Raw genomic sequence first — 20,357 nt, 5'->3', positions numbered from 1 at the left:
AGAACATGAAAAAAAAATCAAAGAATAAAGCACCTCAAACAAACCAAGATGCTCCAATAAAAGAATGCACTCACAACACAGTAGAAGAAATGTCCAAGAAGGAGTTTAGAATGCTCAGTTAAACTTATCTGAGAAATAAAGGATGATAAAATGAGTGAAATAAAAGAGAAAACACAGAAAGTGGAAGATCACTTCAATAAAGTGAGATTGTAGAAAAAAACAAGCAGAAATGTTTGAAATAAAAGAATCAATAAACCAAATTATAAATTCGATGGAAAGTGTCACCAACAGACTAGACCACTTGGAAGACAGAACCACATTCTATCCCATTCACAGGGAATGAAGACACAATATATAATCTTGAAAATAAAGTTAACCATACAGAGAAAATGATAAGAATCCATGAAGAGAACTTCCAAAAATTTAGGGATAATATAAAATGATCAAATTTAAGAGTTATCAGGATAGATAAAGGAGCAGAGATAAAAACCAAAGAAATACACAATGTTTTCAATAATATAATATCAGAAAATTTCTACAAGATCATCAAAGAAGAATTAATACCAATACTCCTCAAAGTATTCCATGAAATAAAAAACGAGGGAATCCTTCCAAACTCATTCTATGAAGCTAATATCACCCTGATAACCAAACCAGACAAAGACACAATAAGGAAAGAAAACTTCAGACCCATATCTCTGATGAACATAGATGCAAAAATTCTCAATAAAACTCTGGCAAATTTCATACAAAAACAAATTTAAAAACAGTGCACCATGATAAAGTGGGGTTCATCCCAGGGATGCAGGGTTGTTTCAACATATGGAAAGCAAAAAATGTTATCCATTATATCAATAGACTTGAAAACAAGAATCATATGATCTTCTCAATAGATGCAGAAAAAGCATTGGACAAAATATTGCACCACTTCATGTTAAAAACACTAGAAAATCTAGGGACAGTAGGAACATGCCTCTTCATAGAAGCCATATATGTTAAACCCAAGAATAACATCATCCTAAGTGAAAAAAAATTAAAGCATTCCCTCTAAAACCTGGAACAAGATAAAGATACCCTCTTTCACCACTTTTATTCAACAATGTTCTTGAAACTATAGCCAGAACTATTAGAAGAAACAAATAAGTAAAGAATTCAAAATTATCACTATTTGCCAATGACATGATTCTTCTCTTGGAAGATTCAAACAATTCCACCAGAAAAATTCTAGAACTAATAAATGAATTCAGCAAAGTATCAGTATATAAAATCAACATCCACAAATCAAACACATTCCTATATGTCAGTGATTCTACTGAAAGGGAAATTACAGAAACTACCCCGTTCACAATAGCCTCACAAAAAATAAAATACTTGGAAATCAACCTAACAAAAGAGGTGAAAGACTTCTATGATAAAAACTACAGAATACTAAAGAAAGAAATTGGAAAATACCTTAGAAGATAGAAAGATCTCCTATGCTCATTAATAGGCAGAATAAATATTGTCAAAATGGCGATACTATCAAAAGCATTATATAGATTTAATGCAATTGCTATTAAAATATCAATGGCATTCTTCATATAACTAGATTAAACAATCATAAAATTTATTTGGAAAAATAAGACACCCAGAATAGCCAAAGTAATCCATAGCAAGAAGATAGAAGCAGAAGGCATCACAATACCACACCTTAAAATATACTACAGAGCCATAATAACAAAAACAACATGTAGGGCACCAAAACAGACATGTAGACCAATGGTGCAGAATAGAAGACACAGAGACAAATCCACATAAACACAGATATTTCATGATAGACAAAGGTGCCAAAAACATTCACAGGAGAAAAGAGCCTATTCAACAAATGGTGCTGTAGAAATTGGAAAGCCACGTGTAAAACAATGAAATTAAACCTCCATCTCTCAACCTACACAAAACTCAAAGTGTATCAGAGACTTAGGCACTAGAATAGAGACCCTGTGCTAATAGAAGAAAAAGTAGGCCCAAATATTCCCCTAGGATAGTTAGACCTAGGATCTAACTTCTTTAACAACAACCTTATAGTGCAAGAAATTATGTCAAGAGTCAATAAATAGGATAGATTCAAACTAAAAAGCTTATTCTCAGCACAAGAAACCACAATAATGGGAACAGAGAGTCTAACGATTGGGAGAAAATCTTTACCACATGCAACTAGATATAGCATTAAACTACAGGATATATAAAGAACTCAAAAAACTTAACACCAAAAAAAATAACCCAATCAATAAGTGGGCTAAGGAACTAAACACACACTTCTCAGAGTAAATACAATCAATCAACAAATATATTTAAAAAAATGTTCAACATTCTAGCATTAGAGAAGGGCAAATCAAAAATATTCAAAGATTTCATATCACTCCAGTCACAATGGCAAGCATCAAGAATACAAGCAATAAGTAGTACTGGCAAGGATATAGGAAAAAGTGTACACTCATTCATTTCTGGTGAAACTGCAAATTTGTGCAACCATTAGGGAAAGCAGTATGAAGATACCTCAAAAAACTTGGAATGGAACCACCATTTGACCCAGCTATCCAACTCCTCAGTTTATACCCAAATGATATAAAATCAGCATACTACAGTGATATAGCCACATGGATGTTTATAGCAGCTCAACTCACAATAGCTAAACTATGGAACCAACCTAGGTATCCTTCAAATGATGAATGGATAAAGAAAATGTGATACACATACACACACACACACACACACACCCCACATTGGAATATTACTCAACTTTAAAGAACAATGAAATGATGGCATTTGCCAGTAAATTGATGGAGATTGAGAATATCATGCTAAGAAAAATAAGTCAATATCAAGAAAAAACAAAGGCCAAATGTTTTCTGTGTTATGTGGATGCTAATTCACAATGGGTAGCCACTAGGGAAGAATAGAGTTACTTTATATTAGGTATAGGTGAGTGAATAGAGGGGAAAGACTATGGCGGTAGGAAGGATAGAGAATGAAGCACAAATATTACTTTATGTACATATATGACTACGTAACCAATGTGATTCTATAACATGTACAATCAGAAAAATGAGAAATTATATTCTATATGTGATATATCAAAGTGCATAAAATTATTCTACTATCATGTATAACTAATTAGAACAAATAAAATGAATTTAAAATGGTTATTTAGCAGGTGTCACTGCACAGAAATACTTGAAATGTCCTTGAAATCTTACAAAAGACATATGAAAATATTTTATGGAGATTTCCCAAATTAGATAACAATCCAAAAATTTAAATAATATAGCCAATAATGAGTTATAAAACTTAATGACAGTGTTCTAAATTATCAAAAGTTTAAAAGTTTCTATTAACCACATTATACTAAATCTAACTTATCATCTTATTCTATATAGAAAATATTTAAAAATCATATTTGTATTTATGGAGAAATAGTGATTATGTAGAAAGAAACATACAAAAAAGTATATATGTGTTGGACTGTTAACAAATAATATTCTTCTATTTTCCAAAATTTTGTCATGCTCATGGTTATTTAACATATATTTTTTCAACGTGTAAGTTTTTGAAAGTTATATTGTCATTGGGGAAACATATTAACTTTTGTGATTAATTGATATACTTAATTGTAATTCATGTTCTTTTTCTTAAATAGATCTCTAAAATCATTTAAGCCACTTCAGATTGCACAAAACCTAGACATGCCTATCATCCCATCTTTTTATTTTGTGTCAGGAATTCTGATCAAAATAGAAAACTATAAAAATATATGAGCACCTTGTTGCCTAGACCAGCATGAAAGAAAAAGTCATATATGTACATATATAGCATACATATGGAAAATAATATATATTTATATTATATATAAATATATAAATAATATATATTTATGGTTTTATATGAATTATTGACATTAATAAAAGTAACATAAAAATGAAAATCAAAATAAATATATATGGAGTTGCCTATACCACCATAGTCTTTCCCCTCTATTCACTCACCTCTACCTAATATAAAGTAACTCTATTCTTCCCTAGTGGTTCCCCATTGTTAATTAGCATCCACATAACAGAGAAAACATTTGGCCTTTGTTTTTTCTTGGAAATATTTTCAGAGCTATTGTATCCATGTACCTAAAATATCAAAATCAAAAACAAATTGATAAATTTAATCTTCTATTGGGGAATGGCCATAATTTCTTAGAATATAAAGGTTTTAAAAACTGGGTATTTTACTTTGCAATAAATTCCACATGGAACCAGAAATATGAATGTTAAGAAATGTCATGTAACTGAGGTATAGGCGATTGTACTATATGTTAAATAAAAAGACAGTTTCTTAATGTTCATTCACATTGAACATTACAACATTGGTGCAAACATTGGTGTTTTTTAAGCAGGTGCAGTCTTTGCTACATATTATTTCCCTCATCAGTGAACATTGGATTATTTTTATATGTGATATTTATCCCACTGCTTTAAATAGTATATATTGCATTTTTTTCTAGAATTCATTATTGTATCTCTAAAAAGAGAGAATTGATTATTACATGTATTCTAACACTAAGGAAGAGTGGCATAAGGCTTGGCAATTATACTATCTTAGATTCTGTTTCACTAGAATGATAAAGCAATATAAATATAAAAGAAAGGTGCATGGAAAAATACTATATAAGTGTTTGGGTTTTTAGTTAATTTATTTTATCAAGGCTTTAAATATCTGTATTTCTGCAGACTTTTTATTTTAGTTATCTGCTAATTTACAGAAGACCATTGTAATTGAGCAATGACTTCAAAATAAATACCTGGAACTCAAGGTAAATATTTTAATTCTGTGGTAAATACATATCTTTGCTCAAAATGGTACTCTTCATTTGTATATTTAATAACTTTATTAAGTGGCTACTATATGTTGACTCTCCACTAACACTTGTAAGCCCTGCATTAAGAATAAAAATAAAAGCCCATATGTCCTATATATAAATATTTAGAATTTAAAAATCAATCTAATAAACAATATATCATCATAGTAACAGAATTCTTAAGTATGTGAAAAGGTCAAATTTTTGTATGATTAAAAGTTGGCAAAATATAAAATCTGACAATATTTATAATTATTCTGAAGTTCAGTCAGCAACATTTGTATTGGTAATATGTCAATAATACATAAATTGAAGAATGGAATAAACACACTCTCTTTACTTTATTTCAGGAAATCACTATATTCTTGAAACTTGTGATCTAAAGAATTGGAGTAATAAATGCTATTGTATTTGAAGTGTACAAAATTTGATATTTTATCAAAATATAAATTAGAAGTAAATGTATTAATTTTAGAAATTAAATTTAGTGTTTATATATAGTTGCATCAAATTATTTCTCCTCTAAACTGATCAAAATATTTATCACATTTAAATGACAAAATAATTGCATTTAATGAACAGTAAAATTTTAAATCAAATCCAAATGAAAAAATTGAAATTTATTACAATTTTGCAGATATAAGTAAATTTTCTTGCACAGCTTTATCAATAAAACTAATCATAATTCAAATAAAATTCTATTATTATGTAAATTAATGTTATAGTTTATATGTGTCATACATATACCTTAATAATTATAAATGTTAGAATTATATGAATTATTTAATATTGCAAAATATTTTTCAATTGCTGTGCGTGAATGTCATGCTATTACATGAATATTCACAAAGTCACACATTTAAGCATGAACTAAAGCAATAAAATGGGCATTTAGAACTACTGAGAATTCATACTTTATTTTGTAAGAATCTACTTTATTTTTGATATCTGAAAAAATTATTTTATCATGTACTTTTTATTAAGTTTATTTAAATAAGAAATCACCAAGTTCTGAACAGATAAGCTAGATACAAACAATAGATATAAAGAAAGATTCCATTCAGAATGGTGGAAATTCATATGACAAACAACCATATAAAAACTTATTTACCTGACTAATAATACAATTAATAATCTTTACAATAATAAGAACAAAGTATGACTCTTACACCTAGTAAATTAGAAAAGTATTTTAAGAACATTTTTTTTTCAAAGCCTGATAATGAGATAGCCTGTAGAGAAACTGTCATACTCACGTTTTTCTGGTGGTGATAGAAATTGTGGCAATTATTCTTGATTGCAATTTGAATTTTATCAATATATCAAGAAACATAGAATTACTCATATCTTTTCTTTCAATAATGTCTCTCATGTAATTACTTTCAGAAAGTTTTCAAAATAAAGCAAAAAAAATCCCTATGGTATCTATATATTCGTGTTTGTGTGAATGCGTGTGTGTATGTGTGTGTTTGTGTGTGTACACATCTTTGTATTACAAAGTTGAAGACAACATTAGTAGTTCCACGTTAGAGAAATACTTAAATAGGTTGTCATACATAAAATGTTAAAACATCAATTAAAGATGATAAATGAAAACTATAGCAAACAAAAATCTGTTTTCTAAGTAAGTGAAAAAAAACAACACAAAAATTGAAGGCATATGCTAAAATGATATAAAACATTAATACATTTGGCTAAAGACTTTGCAGGGAACAGACAATTAAAAATAGCTATAAGAATATGTGCATTTCTCTCCTTGTTTATTTTCCCATTCCCCTCACAACCTCTTATATGTAATTTTGTATAACAATGAGGGTCTCCCTCCATTACCATGCAATTTCCCTTTTCTCTCCCTTTCCCTCCCACCTCATGTATCTGTTTAATGTTAATCTTTTCTTCCTGCTCTTCCTCCCTGCTTTGTTCTTAGTTGCTCTCATTATATCAAAGAAGACATTTGGTATTTGTTTTTTAGGGATTGGCTAGCTTCACTAAGCATAATCTGCTCTAGTGCCATCCATTTCCCTGCAAATTCCATGATTTTGTCATTTTTTAGTGCTGTATAATACTCCATTGTGTATAAATGCCACATTTTTTTTTATCCATTCATCTATTGAAGGGCATCTGGGTTGGTTCCACAGTCTAGCGATTGTGAATTGTGCTGCTATGAACATCGATGTAGCATTATCTCTGTAGTACGCTCTTTTTAGGTCTTTAGGGAATAGACCGAGAAGGGGTATAGCTGGGTCAAATGGTGGTTCCATTCCCAGCTTTCCCAGGAATCTCCATACTGCTTTCCAAATTGGCCGCACCAGTTTGCAGTCCCACCAGCAATGTACAAGAGTACCCTTTTCCCCACATCCTCGCCAGCACTTGTTGTTGTTTGACTTCATAATGGCTGCCAATCTTACTGGAGTGAGATGGTATCTTAGGGTGGTTTTGAGTTGCATTTCTCTGACTGCTAGAGATGGTGAGCATTTTTTCATGTACTTGTTGATTGATTGTATGTCCTCCTCTGAGAAGTGTCTGTTCAGGTCCTTGGCCCATTTGTTGATTGGGTTATTTGTAGAGAGAGAAGATGGGAGGGGAGGGGAGGGGAGATAGTAGAGGATAGGAAAGGTAGCAGAATACAACAGTTACTAATAGGGCATTATGTAAAAATGTAGATGTGTAACCGACGTGATTCTCCAATCTGTATTTGGGGTAAAATTGGGAGTTCAAAACCCACCTGAATCAAATGTATGATATATGATATGTCAAGAGCTTTGTAATGTTTTGAACAACCAATAAAATAAATAAATAAATAAATAAATAAATAAATAAAAAGTTAAAAAAAAAGAATATGTGCATTTATCCCTCTCTAACTTTCTTGACAATGTAAGTAATTTCATTTTAATTTGCATCTATTGTAGGTTTAAATGACATTGCCTATCATTTTTGATGGCCTAGTGCCAAACCAAAAAATATCCAGCTTCTGTATCTTCTTTCTGCAACTTCTTAACAAAATTCTAACCCTTCTTAAAACCAAATATAAACTATCCTTGCACCTGCCCACAGTCAGCTGGTCACTGACAAAGGAAACAATATGACAAGGATTTGGGTAGAACTCTACATTAATGGTCACTAAACTTAATTAGCCTCCAGCTAAACTCATCATTTTGCCAACATAAATCATATTATTATCAGTTTGCTCTCCTTAAAAGGTTTATTTTAAAAGTATCTCCATTGATTTAAAAAATCCGACCTCCACTCTGCCTCACTCACTCTAAGCAGATTTCACAGGGCAAAAACAAGCTATTCAATAGGCATTATCTCAACTTTCATAGGGCATGTCTAAAATCCCATCTGAATCTAAAATATAACATAATTATTAAGAGCCTGAGTTGTAAAGTCTGACTCCCTGTGTCTGAAGACAGACAGACTCCCTGTCATTGTCATTTACTGCTATTTAATTTTGGAAAAGTTATTTACCTCTCTATCTACTCATCAGTAAGATAGTTATAATAATAGTCTCATAGAAAAGTTTTAAAAAATACAAGAATACATATTTATGAATAAATGAGAATGATATCTGATGTATAAAAATAATTTTTTAAAAATTTAGTTGTTATCATCTGAACCCATCTTTTTGCCTCTAATTTTTATTACAATGCATACATAGTCCTTTGAATGGTAATTGAATTTCATCACCTCAAGAACATTATTCAATGGAATTTTCTTTTTATTACTGCATTTTCAACCACATCTTCAGTAAAGGCTGAAGAAAATTTATAAATGTTTAAATAAGTATCTTTCCTTCTCAGCTAAATATCTCAAAATAATTTTCTCTCCAAGTCATTCATAAACTAGAGCATATATTAGAATCAATTGAAGGATAAGTTAAAATACAGATTTTGTGGCTGGGGTTGTAGCTCAGTGGCAGAGTGCGTGCCTAGCACATGTGAGACACTGGTTTGATCCTCAGCATCACACAAAAATAAATAAATTAAATAATTAAATGCATGCTGTCCATCCATAACTACAAAAAAGAATAATAAAAAAGAATGGGTCATTAAAAATTACAGATTTCAGAGCCTTATCCTAGAAATTTTAGGTGTGTCAATGTGAGACCGGGTCAGATAATTTATAATTATGATAATACTCCAGGTAGTGTGTTTGTTATTGGCCCCAAAATCACACTTTGAGAAGTGTGTACTCACCACTCACATATGCTTACCTCTCGCAGATTTTACTTCAGGACACATTGAGGTCTTTGTAAAATCAGAAATAATCTCAAAGTTGCCTTTTAGGTACTTATTTTGCAGTAATTGTTATTTCCTCCTTTTTACCCTAGATGAAATATTTTTGGGAATTTTCACCTTCTACTTTGTCAAACATGATAAAAAACAAAATTAACATAACACTAAAATAATGACATTAAAGACACAAAAGTAGCAACAGCCCTCTAGATGCTCTAAATAAACATAAGCAACTAGAATGGGCAGTAATCACATGAACAACATCAAAAATTTTAGTTCTAGGTAAATTTGACACCATTTGCATAGAATGGGAAAATAATTCTTCCTTTTCCTACAACTCTCCCTGAGGATATCGATGCATGGTCATGAAACATGCTTTGAAAAATCATGGCTATCAAGATAACATCAAACGTGTTAACTTGGTAAGAGCCTTTAGAAGATGCAGCTCTAATAGACTGATGATTTTATAATGTATCTGTTGAATTTTCTCTTCCAATGTCATGAAGATGTTCCTTGTATTCCTCTAAAAAATTTAACATCAATTATTATATATTAAGCCATTTGGAATAGATTTTGCTACATAGCATTGATTCTCATATATTTTTTTTAATTTTTTATTGTGGGTTGTTCAAAACATTACAAATTTCTTGACATATCATATTCCACACTTTGATTCAAGTGGGTTATGAACTCCCACCTTCACCCCATACACAGATTGCAGATTCACATCAGTTACACATCCATTGATTTACAAATTGCCATACTAGTGTCTGTTGTGCTCAGCTGCCTTTCCCATCATCCACCCTCCCCCCTCCCCACCTCTCCCCTCCCCTCCCCTCCTCTCTCTCTACCCCCTCCACTGTATAACCCTGAGGGTCTCCTTCCATTACCGTGCAATTTCCCTTCTCTCTCCCTTTCCCTCCCACCTCTCATCCCTGTTAAATGTTAATCTTCTTCTCCTGTTCTTCGTCCCTACTCTGTTCTTAGTTACTTTCCTTATATCAAAGAAGACATTTGGCATTTGTTTTTTAGGGATTGGCTAGCTTCACTTAGCATACTCTGCTCTAATGCCATCCATTTCCCTGTAAATTCTATGATTTTGTCATTTTTTAATGCAGAGTAATACTCCATTGTGTATAAATGCCACATTTTTTTTATCTATTCGTCTATTGAAGGGCATCTAGATTGGTTCCACAGTCTTGCTATTGTGAACTGTGCTGCTATGAACATCGATGTAGCAGTGTCCCTGTAGCATGCTCTTTTTAGGTCTTTAGGGAATAGACCAAGAAGGGGAATAGCTGGGTCAAATGGTGGCTCCATTCCCAGCTTTCCAAGAAATCTCCATACTGCTTTCCAAATTGGCTGCACCAATCTGCAGTCCCACCAGCAATGTACAAGTGTACCCTTTTCCCCACATCCTCGCCAGCACTTGTTGTTGTTTGACTTCCTAATGGCTGCCAATCTTACTGGAGTGAGATGGTATCTTAGGGTGGTTTTGATTTTCATTTCTCTGACAGCTAGAGATGTTGAGGATTTTTTCATGTACTTGTTGATTGACTGTATGTCCTCCTCTGAGAAGTGTCTGTTCAGGTCCTTGGCCCATTTGTTGATTGGGTTGTTTGTTCTCTTATTGTCTAATTTTTTGAGTTCTTTGTATACTCTGGATATTAGGGCTCTATCTGAAGTGTGAGGAGTAAAGATTTGTTCCCAGGATGTAGGCTCCCTATTTACCTCTCTTATTGTTTCTTTTGCTGAGAAAAATCTTTTTAGTTTGAGTAAGTCCCATTTGTTGATTCTAGTTATTAACTTTTGTGCTATGGGTGTCCTATTGAGGAATTTGGAGCCCGACCCCACCGAATGTAGATTGTAGCCAACTTTTTCTTCTATCAGACGGCGTGTCTCTGATTTGATATCAAGCTCCTTGATCCATTTTGAATTCACTTTTGTGCATGGCGAGAGAAAGGGATTCAGTTTCATTTTGTTGCATATGGATTTCCCGTTTTCCCAGCACCATTTGTTGAAGATGCTATCCTTCCTCCATTGCATGCTTTTAGCCCCTTTATCAAATATAAGATAGTTGTAGTTTTGTGGATTGGTTTCTGTGTCCTCTATTCTGTACCATTGGTCCACCCGCCTGTTTTGGTACCAGTACCATGCTGTTTTTGTTACTATTGCTCTGTAGTATAGTTTGAAGTCTGGTATCGCTATACCGCCTGATTCACACTTCTTGCTTAGCATTGATTTTGCTATTCTGGGTCTTTTATTTTTCCATATGAATTTCATGATTGCTTTCTCTATTTCTACAAGAAATGGCGTTGGGATTTTGATTGGCATTGCATTAAACCTATAGAGAACTTTTGGTAATATCGCCATTTTGATGATGTTAGTTCTGCCTATCCATGAACAGGGTATATTTTTCCATCTTCTAAGATCTTCTTCTATTTCTCTCTTTAGGGTTCTGTAGTTTTCATTGTATAAGTCTTTCAACTCTTTTGTTAGGTTGATTCCCAAGTATTTTATTTTTTTTGAAGATATTTTGAATGGAGTGGTTGTCCTCATTTCCATTTCAGAGGATTTGTCGCTGATATACAGGAATGCCTTTGATTTATGCGTGTTGATTTTAAATCCTGCCACTTTGCTGAATTCATTTATTAGCTCTAATAGTTTCTTTGTAGAGCCTTTTGGGTCTGCTTGGTATAGAATCATGTCACCTGCAAATAGTGATAATTTAAGTTCTTCTTTTCCTATTTTTGTGCCTTTAATTTCTTTCGTCTGTCTAATTGCTCTGGCCAGTGTTTCGAGAACTATGTTGAACAGAAGTGGAGAGAGAGGGCATCCCTGTCTTGTTCCAGATTTTAGAGGGAATGCCTTCAGTTTTTCTCCATTCAGAATGATGCTAGCCTGAGGCTTAGCATAGATTGCTTTTACAATATTGAGGTATGTTCCTGTTATCCCTAGTTTTTCTAGAGTTTTGAACATAAAGGGATACTGTACTTTGTCGAATGCTTTTTCCGCATCTATCGAGATGATCATATGGTTCTTATTTTTAAGTCTATTGATGTGGTGAATAACATTTATTGATTTCCGTATATTGAACCAGCCTTGCATCCCAGGGATGAATCCTACTTGATCATGGTGTACAATTTTTTTGATATGTTTTTGTATCCGATTCGCCAGAATTTTATTGAGGATTTTTGCATCTAGGTTCATTAGAGATATTGGTCTGTAGTTTTCTTTCTTTGAAGTGTCTTTGTCTGGTTTAGGTATCAGGGTGATGTTGGCCTCGTAGAATGAATTTGGAAGTTCTCCCTCCTTTTCTATTTCCTGAAGTAGCTTGAAAAGTATTGGTATTAGTTCTTCTTTAAAGGTTTTGTAAAATTCTGCTGTATACCCATCCGGACCTGGGCTTTTCTTAGTTGGTAGTCTTTTGATGGTTTCTTCTATTTCCTCAATTGATATTGGTCTGTTTAGGTTTTCTATATCCTCCTGACTCAATCTGGGCAGATCATATGACTTAAGAAATTTATCTATGCCTTCACTATCTTCTAATTTATTGGAGTATAAGGATTCAAAATAGTTTTTGATTATCTTCTGTATTTCTGAAGTGTCTGTTGTGATATTGCCTTTTTAATCCCGTATGCTAGTAATTTGAGTTCTCTCTCTTCTTCTCTTCGCTAGCATCGCTAAGGGTCTGTCGATTTTGTTTATTTTTTCAAAGAACCAACTTTTAGTTTTGTCAATTTTTTCAATTGTTTCTTTTGTTTCGATTTCATTAATTTCAGCTCTGATTTTAATTATTTCTTGCCTTCTACTTCTTTTGCTGTTGTTTTGCTCTTCTTTTTCAAGGATTTTGAGATGAAGTATGAGATCATTTATTTGTTGTTTTTTACTTTTTTTAAGGAATGAACTCCAAGCAATGAATTTTCCTCTTAGAACTGCTTTCAATGTGTCCCATAGATTCTGATATGTTGTGTCTGTGTTTTCATTTATCTCTAAGAATTTTTTAATTTCCTCCTTGATGTCTTCTATAACCCATTGATCATTCAGTAACCTATTGTTCATTCTCCAAGTGATGTATGCTTTTTCCTTCCTTCTTTTATCGTTGATTTTCAGTTTCATTCCATTATGATCAGATAAGATGCATGGTATTATCTCTACTCCTTTATATTGTCTAAGAGTTGCCCTGTGACATAATATATGATCTATTTTTGAGAAGGATCCATGTGCTGCTGAGAAAAAAGTGTAACTGCTTGATGTTGGGTGGTATACTCTATATATGTCAATTAGGTCTAGGTTATTAATAGTGTTATTGAGTTCTATAGTTTCCTTATTCAACTTTTGTTTGGAAGATCTGTCCAGTGGCGAGAGAGGTGTGTTGAAGTCTCCCATGATTATGGTGTGGTGGTCTATTAGACTCTTGAACTTGAGAAGAGTTTGTTTGTCGAACATAGCTGCACCATTGTTTGGGGCATAAATATTTATGATTGTTATGTCTTGTTGGTGTATGGTTCCCTTAAGCAGTATGTAGTGTCCCTCTTTATCTCTTTTGATTAACTTTGGCTTGAAATCTATTTTATTTGATATGAGTATGGACACGCCTGCTTGTTTCCGAAGTCCATATGAGTGATATGATTTTTCCCAACCTTTCACCTTCAGCCTATGTATGTCTTTTCCTATCAAATGCGTCTCCTGTAGGCAGCATATTGTTGGGTCTTGTTTTGTGATCCATTCTACTAGCCTGTGTCTCTTAATTGGTGAGTTTAAGCCATTAACATTTAGGGTTATTATTGAGATATGGGTTGTTCTTCCAGCCATATTTGTTTATTTCTGTTACTAAACATTGTTTGTTTTCCTCTTTGATTATTCCCCCCCCCTTTACTGTCCTACCTCCCACTGTTGGTTTTCATTGTTATTTTCCATTTCCTCTTCCTGTAATGCTTTGGCAAGGATGTTTTGAAGAGATGGTTTTCTAGCTGCGAATTCTTTAAACTTTTGTTTATTGTGGAAGGTTTTAATTTCATTCTCCATCCTGAAGCTTAATTTCGCTGGATACACAATTCTTGGTTGGAACCCATTTTCTTTCAGTGTTTGAAATATGTTATTCCAGGATCTTCTAGCTTTCAGAGTCTGTGTTGAAAGATCAGCTGTTATCCTGATTGGCTTACCCCTAAATGTAATCTGCTTCCTTTCTCTTGTAGCTTTTAAAATTCTCTCCTTATTCTGTATGTTGGGCATCTTCATTATAATGTGTCTAGGTGTGGATCTCTTATGATTTTGCACATTCGGCGTCCTGTAGGCTTCTAGGATTTGGGATTCTGTCTCATTCTTCAAGTCTGGGAAGTTTTCTCGTATTATTTCATTGAATAGACTGCTCATTCCTTTGGTTTGGAGCTCTGTACCTTCCTGTATCCCAATGACTCTTAAGTTTGGTCTCTTAATGTTATCCCATATTTCTTGGATGTTCTGCTCATGGTTTCTTAACAGTCTTGCTGAGCTGTCTATGTTCTTTTCCAGTTGAAATACTTTGTCTTCATTGTCTGATGTTCTATCTTCTAAGAGTTCTACTCTGCTGGTAGTATTCTCCATTGAGTTTTTAAGTTGGTTTATTGCTTCCTGCATTTCTAGGATTTCTGATTGCTTGTTTTTTATAACCTCTGTCTCCCTGTATAGTTGATCATTTGCTTCCTGGATTTGTTTGCGTAATTCGTTGTTGAAGTGATCTTTCATTGTCTGATTTTGCTGTTTAATGTCTTCCTTGATACTCCAGATCATCTGAAGCATGTATATCCTGAATTCTTTATCTGACATTCCATCTGCTGCAGCTGTTACCTCTTCTAAAGTTGTGTTGACCTGCATTGCTTGTGGTCCTTTCTTTCCTTGTCTTTTCATACTGCTTGCGTATCTTTCCTGCAGGTGCGGGCGGCGGCTCTGCTCTCTCCTTATTCCAATTGGGGTGTTGTGGCTACCACGCCAGCAGGTAACTGGGCCTGTTCTGGGAGCTGGTGGCGGCTCTGTTCTGCCCCTACTCCAATTGGGGTGACGAGTGTACCACGCCGGCAGGCCACCGAGCCTGATCTGCCGGTCGGTTGCAGGTTTGCCTACCCTGCAGGCGCGGGCGGCAGCTCTACTCTGCCCCTACTCCAAATGGGGTGACGTGTCTGTCGTACCAGCAGGCCACTGGGCCTGTCCCGCTGGTCGGTCGCAGATCTGCCCACCTTTCGGGCACGGGTGGAGGCTCTGCTCTGCCCCTACTCCAATTGGGGTGTCGTGACTACCCCGCCTGCAGGACGCTGGGCCTGTTCCTGGCAAGGGAGGTGACTCTGCTCTATCACTACTCCAATTAGGGTGGTGTTTGTACCACGCCGGCAGGCTCGTGGGCCTGATCTGCCGGTCTGTTGTAGGTCTGCCTACCTTGAAGGCGCGGGCGGAGGATCTGACCTGCCCCTCCTACCACGCCTGCGGACCCCTGGGACTGATCTGCAGGTTGATCACTGGTCTGCTCACCCTGCGGGCACGGGTGGCGGTTCCGCTCCGCCCCCCACTCCAATTGGGGTCACGTGACCACCACACCGGCATTGCCTGATCCGGGCGTGGGAGAAGGATCTGCTCTGCCCCTACTCGAGTTGGGGTGATGTGTGTACCACACTGGCAGGCCACTGGGCCTGACCCGCCAGGCTGTCACAGGTCTGTTTACCTTGCAAGCGCGAAGGGCGGCTCTGCCCTGCCCCTTCTACCACGCCCATGTACTACTGGGTCGTGGGTCTGCCCACCTGGCGGGTGTGGGTGGCGGCTCCGCTCCGCCCCCTCTCCAATTGGGGTCACACGGTCACCACGCTGGCGAGCCGCTGGGCCTGCTCCGGGGGCTGGCGGCGGCCCGGCTCCTCCCCTCTGGCTCGAGGACAAATTGAGGAGACTCGGGTGACTGAGCCTCACCCCCCTTACCAGGAGACCAACTGCTTATGTCACCGCTGGTATTGATGAAGATCTCTCCTCCACCGCTTTCTGCTGACATCAGATCTCTGCCATGTTGGTATCCTATGCGAATGGCAGCATTTCGTTCCCCTTGCCGGGCAACCCAAGCAACGTGTGAGTCCTGACCGGCCCTCAGCAGGACCCGGACCGAGACGCAGTTTCCGCGGGCTCCTAGCCCCTGTCCAGGGAAGTTCCGGGAGCCGGAACTCGGCCGCTCCGTGCTCGGTGTAAGCTCCTATAAGTGTAAGCTCCAAGAAGCAGTCCCCGCGGGCTCAGTTCCGGGAGCCGGAATTCGGCTTCTTAGTGCTTGGTGTTTGCTCTGATAGTAGCAAGGTCCAAGAAGCAGCCTCCGCAGGCTCCGCAGCCCTGAGCCAGGGCGGTTCCGGGACGGTTCCGGGAGCCGGAACTCGGCCGCCCCGCGCTCGGTGTTCACTCCGATAAGATCAGATTTTAAGAAGCACCCAGGCGCTGAACCCTAGCAATCTGTCTGCAAGCCGCAGGCGAATTGCAGCCTGAAATTACCTGTTCTATGGCTGAATGAGCTGCGGTCAGTCAAAAACAGGTATGGTGACGTCAGTTTACCAACATGGTGGCTGCTGGCCTCCTCTGTGGTCTGACCGGTGTGGAGAACCGAGATGGACCGCTTCCTTCCCCCGTCTCGAACCCAGAATTCAGCCCTGAGTGCGGTGCTTGCGTGGCTGGCAGAAACTGCAGCACTGTAACCCTGCGTCTCTATCCCAGCGCGCGTTGCAGACTCTAGCCGCGGGGCGATTTGCTGAATAAGCAGTTTTACCCTCCGTGCGACAAACCTCTCGCGTTTGAGTCCCCGTAGCCGATCCTCGTGCGATGGAAATCCTTCCTCCAGGTTCCGGCGCACCCCACTATTGCTGGAAATTCCTAACAAGATAGCCTTTAGCCGTCCTGACTTGTCATACTCCCACACAGTGAAGCAGCACACGGGGGTAATGCACTCCCCTCGCCGCCATCTTCCTTCCCCCTTCTCCGATTCTCATATATTTTGAGAGGACTTTACAGTTTTAAAAATTAGTAGGACTAGGCTGGAGTTGTAGCTCAGTGGTTGAGAGCTTGCCTCACATGTGTGAGGGACTGGGTTCGATCCTTAGAACCACATAAACAAACAAATAAGTAAATAAAACAAAAATATCTGTTCATCTACAAAAAGAAATAAATTTAAAAACATTAGTAGGACTAAAAAGCTTTTGTTGATATGAGTTGTACCTATTGGATTATACTATGATAAAAAATAAAAATGATAAAAGTTAGAAATATTTATGTATAAATGTATATCTGTGTAAATATGGCTCTGGAGAATTGGGTCCAGGCCTCTGTGGAACTACTTCTTCACTCCTATGGCCAAGGGTCAAAGAAGGCTTCCCTTTCTTGTGTTAGGGATGTCTGTCCCTGAAAAGGGTATAACCATTGCAGTCTCTTTTACATTGATTTAGCATATCATTCAAATATTGACACATTTTGTGCTGTGATATCAGAAAAATCATATTAGTAAATGCCATCAAAGATCTCATAACAAAAAATTAGTTTAAGTAGTTGAAAGTTATGAATATTGGTAGATATGAATTTTACAAAATTCCAGTGTTCACTTGAATGGTCAAATTTTATAATTGGTTTTAAATATTGTCTGTTAACCTTCAGATGACAAATTGACTTCATTTATTTTCAGGAATTTGTCCACTAAATAATAGTCTTAATAGTCTTAGTTTGATGATCATTCTTTCAAGTAAATGTGTTGTTCCATGTAAAAAGTTGCTAGATTGTCAGGCATAATGGTGTGTACCTGTAATCACAGCGGTTCAAGAGTCTGCAGCAGGAGGATTCCATGTTAAAAGTCAGTCTCACCAAATTAGTGAGGCCCTAAGCAACTTAGCAAGACTGTCTCAAAATAAAACATAAAAAAATGGCTTGGGAAGTGGCTCAGTGGTTAAGCATCCCTGGGTTCAATCTCCAGTACTAAAAAAAAGTGACTTTACTCTATGGGTGACTTAATCACAAGTGTTTTTACTTTAGAAAACCACCAAGCTCAGTACATAGCAAAAGTCCTTAGTATACACTTCTCATTTCACCACATAAAATGTTAAAGTAATGTGTACTAAAAGTTGAGATTTAATAAAAATAATAATTTTTACTGCTTGATTCAAGTCCTTCTTGAGGGAAACTAGTTTTGATTTTACTGTGAATAAATGTGACAAGTAATATGGTGAATATTTGTAAAGTTGTCTTTTGGTATTTATGGGGGATTGTTTCTTGACCTGTCATGGTTATCAAAATTCAGGTATTCTCAATTTTTTTGATAAAGGTGATGTAATATTTGCATATATTCTACCCATATTATATCATATAATTTAAATCATTTCTAGTTTACTTGCAAAAATTAATATGTAGTAAATGCTATGTAAATAGTTATTATACTATTATTTGGAGGAAAATGACAAGAAAAATTCTCTATATATTTATTACAATCTAAATTTTCTTTTCAAATATTTTTTTATGTGTAATTAGCTGAATTTGCCTAATGTAGAACCTATGAGAATGAATCATCGACTGCATAGTTTGTTGCCACTGGCTTGATTGGTGCTATGGTGTGTTTAGTTTTTCCTAGTATTTCCTTTGTGTCATTGTTACAGTGTCAACAGAATGCAAAAGAAAATGAATGCTTTAATATTTTTATGAAAATAATTTGTATCTCTAAGACACTCTGAAAGTATCTCAACAATCTTCAGGGATCCATAGATTATATTTCCATAGCCACTAATTCTGTCTCAGATATTTTTCCATGTGAATGTACAATTGATTAAGCACAGTTTACTCAAAAGACCCCTTTTCTCCCACATATTACTATATTCCTTTTATCATAAAGCAGAAAAACCTCTATGGGGTCTGTTTCTTGCCTCTTTTATGTGATTCATTAGTCCACTTGTTTACACTTGTGCCAATACAACAACTCTTCAATTGCTAGTATTTTGTATCATGCCTGTTTTTAATATTTTATTTATTCTAATTAGTTATATATGACAGCAAAATGAATTTCAGTTCATACTACTCATATAGAGCACAATTTTTCATGTCTCTGGTTGTACACAAAATAGAGTCACACCATTTGTGTCTTCATACATGTATTTAGGGTAATGATATCCATCTCATTCTACCATCTTTCTTACCCCCATGTGCACTCAGTTCCCCTCCCTCCCCTTTGCCCTATCTAAAGTTCATCAATTCCTCCCACACTTCCCCCATCTCCATTATGAATCAGCCTTCTTATATCAGAGAAAATATTCAGCATTTGTTTTTTTGGAAATTGGCTTATTTAGCATTGTATTCTCCAACTATATTCATTTACCTGCAAATGCCATGATTTTATTCTCTTTTAATGTTGAGTAATATTCCATTGTATATATATATATACATACATATATATATATATATATATATATATATATATATATATATATATATATATATAATCACATTTTCTTTATCCATTCATCCACTGAAGGGCAACTAGGTTGGTTCCACAGTTTAGCTATTATGAATTGTGCTGCTGTAAACATTGATGTGGGTGCATCTCTTTAGTATTTTGGGGCTAGACCAAGGGATATCTGGGTCAAATGGTGGTTCTATTCCAAGTTTTCCAAGGAATCTCCATAATGCTTTCCATATTGGCTGCACCAATTTTCAGTCCCACCAGAAAAGTATAAGTGTGTCTTTTCCCCCACATCCTCACCAACAATTATTGTTGTTTGTATTCTTAATAGCTAAAATTCTGATTGGAGTGAGATGAAATCTTAAGAGTAGTTTTGATTTGTGTTTCTCTAATTGCTAGAGATGTTGAATATTTTTTCATATATTTTTGATTAATTGTGCATCGTCTTCTGAGAAGTGTATGTTCAGTTCCTTGGCCCATTTATTTATGGGTTTTTTTTTTTGGTGTTAAGTTTTTTTGAGTTCTTCGTATATCCTAGAGATTAGTGTTCTATATGATTGTGTGTGGTAAAAATTTGCTCCCCAAAATGTAGGCTCTTTATTCACCTCACTGATTGTTTCTTTTGCTGAGAAGAATATTTTTAGTTTGAAACCATCCCATTTATTGATTCTTGGTTTTAATTCTTGCACTATATGATTCTTATTAAGGAAGCAGGGACCTAATCCGATACGATGGAAATGTGGGCCTATTTTTCTGCTATTAGGTGTAGGGTCTCTGGTTTAATTCCTAGATTCTTGATCCACTTTCAGTT

This window comes from Marmota monax, unplaced genomic scaffold (genome assembly GCF_021218885.2).
Source record: "Marmota monax isolate L192 unplaced genomic scaffold, Marmota_monax_Labrador192_F-V1.1 WCK01_AAM20220418_F8-fsc00067, whole genome shotgun sequence".
Lineage (NCBI taxonomy): Eukaryota > Metazoa > Chordata > Mammalia > Rodentia > Sciuridae > Marmota > Marmota monax.
This window is presented reverse-complemented; position numbering follows the sequence as displayed.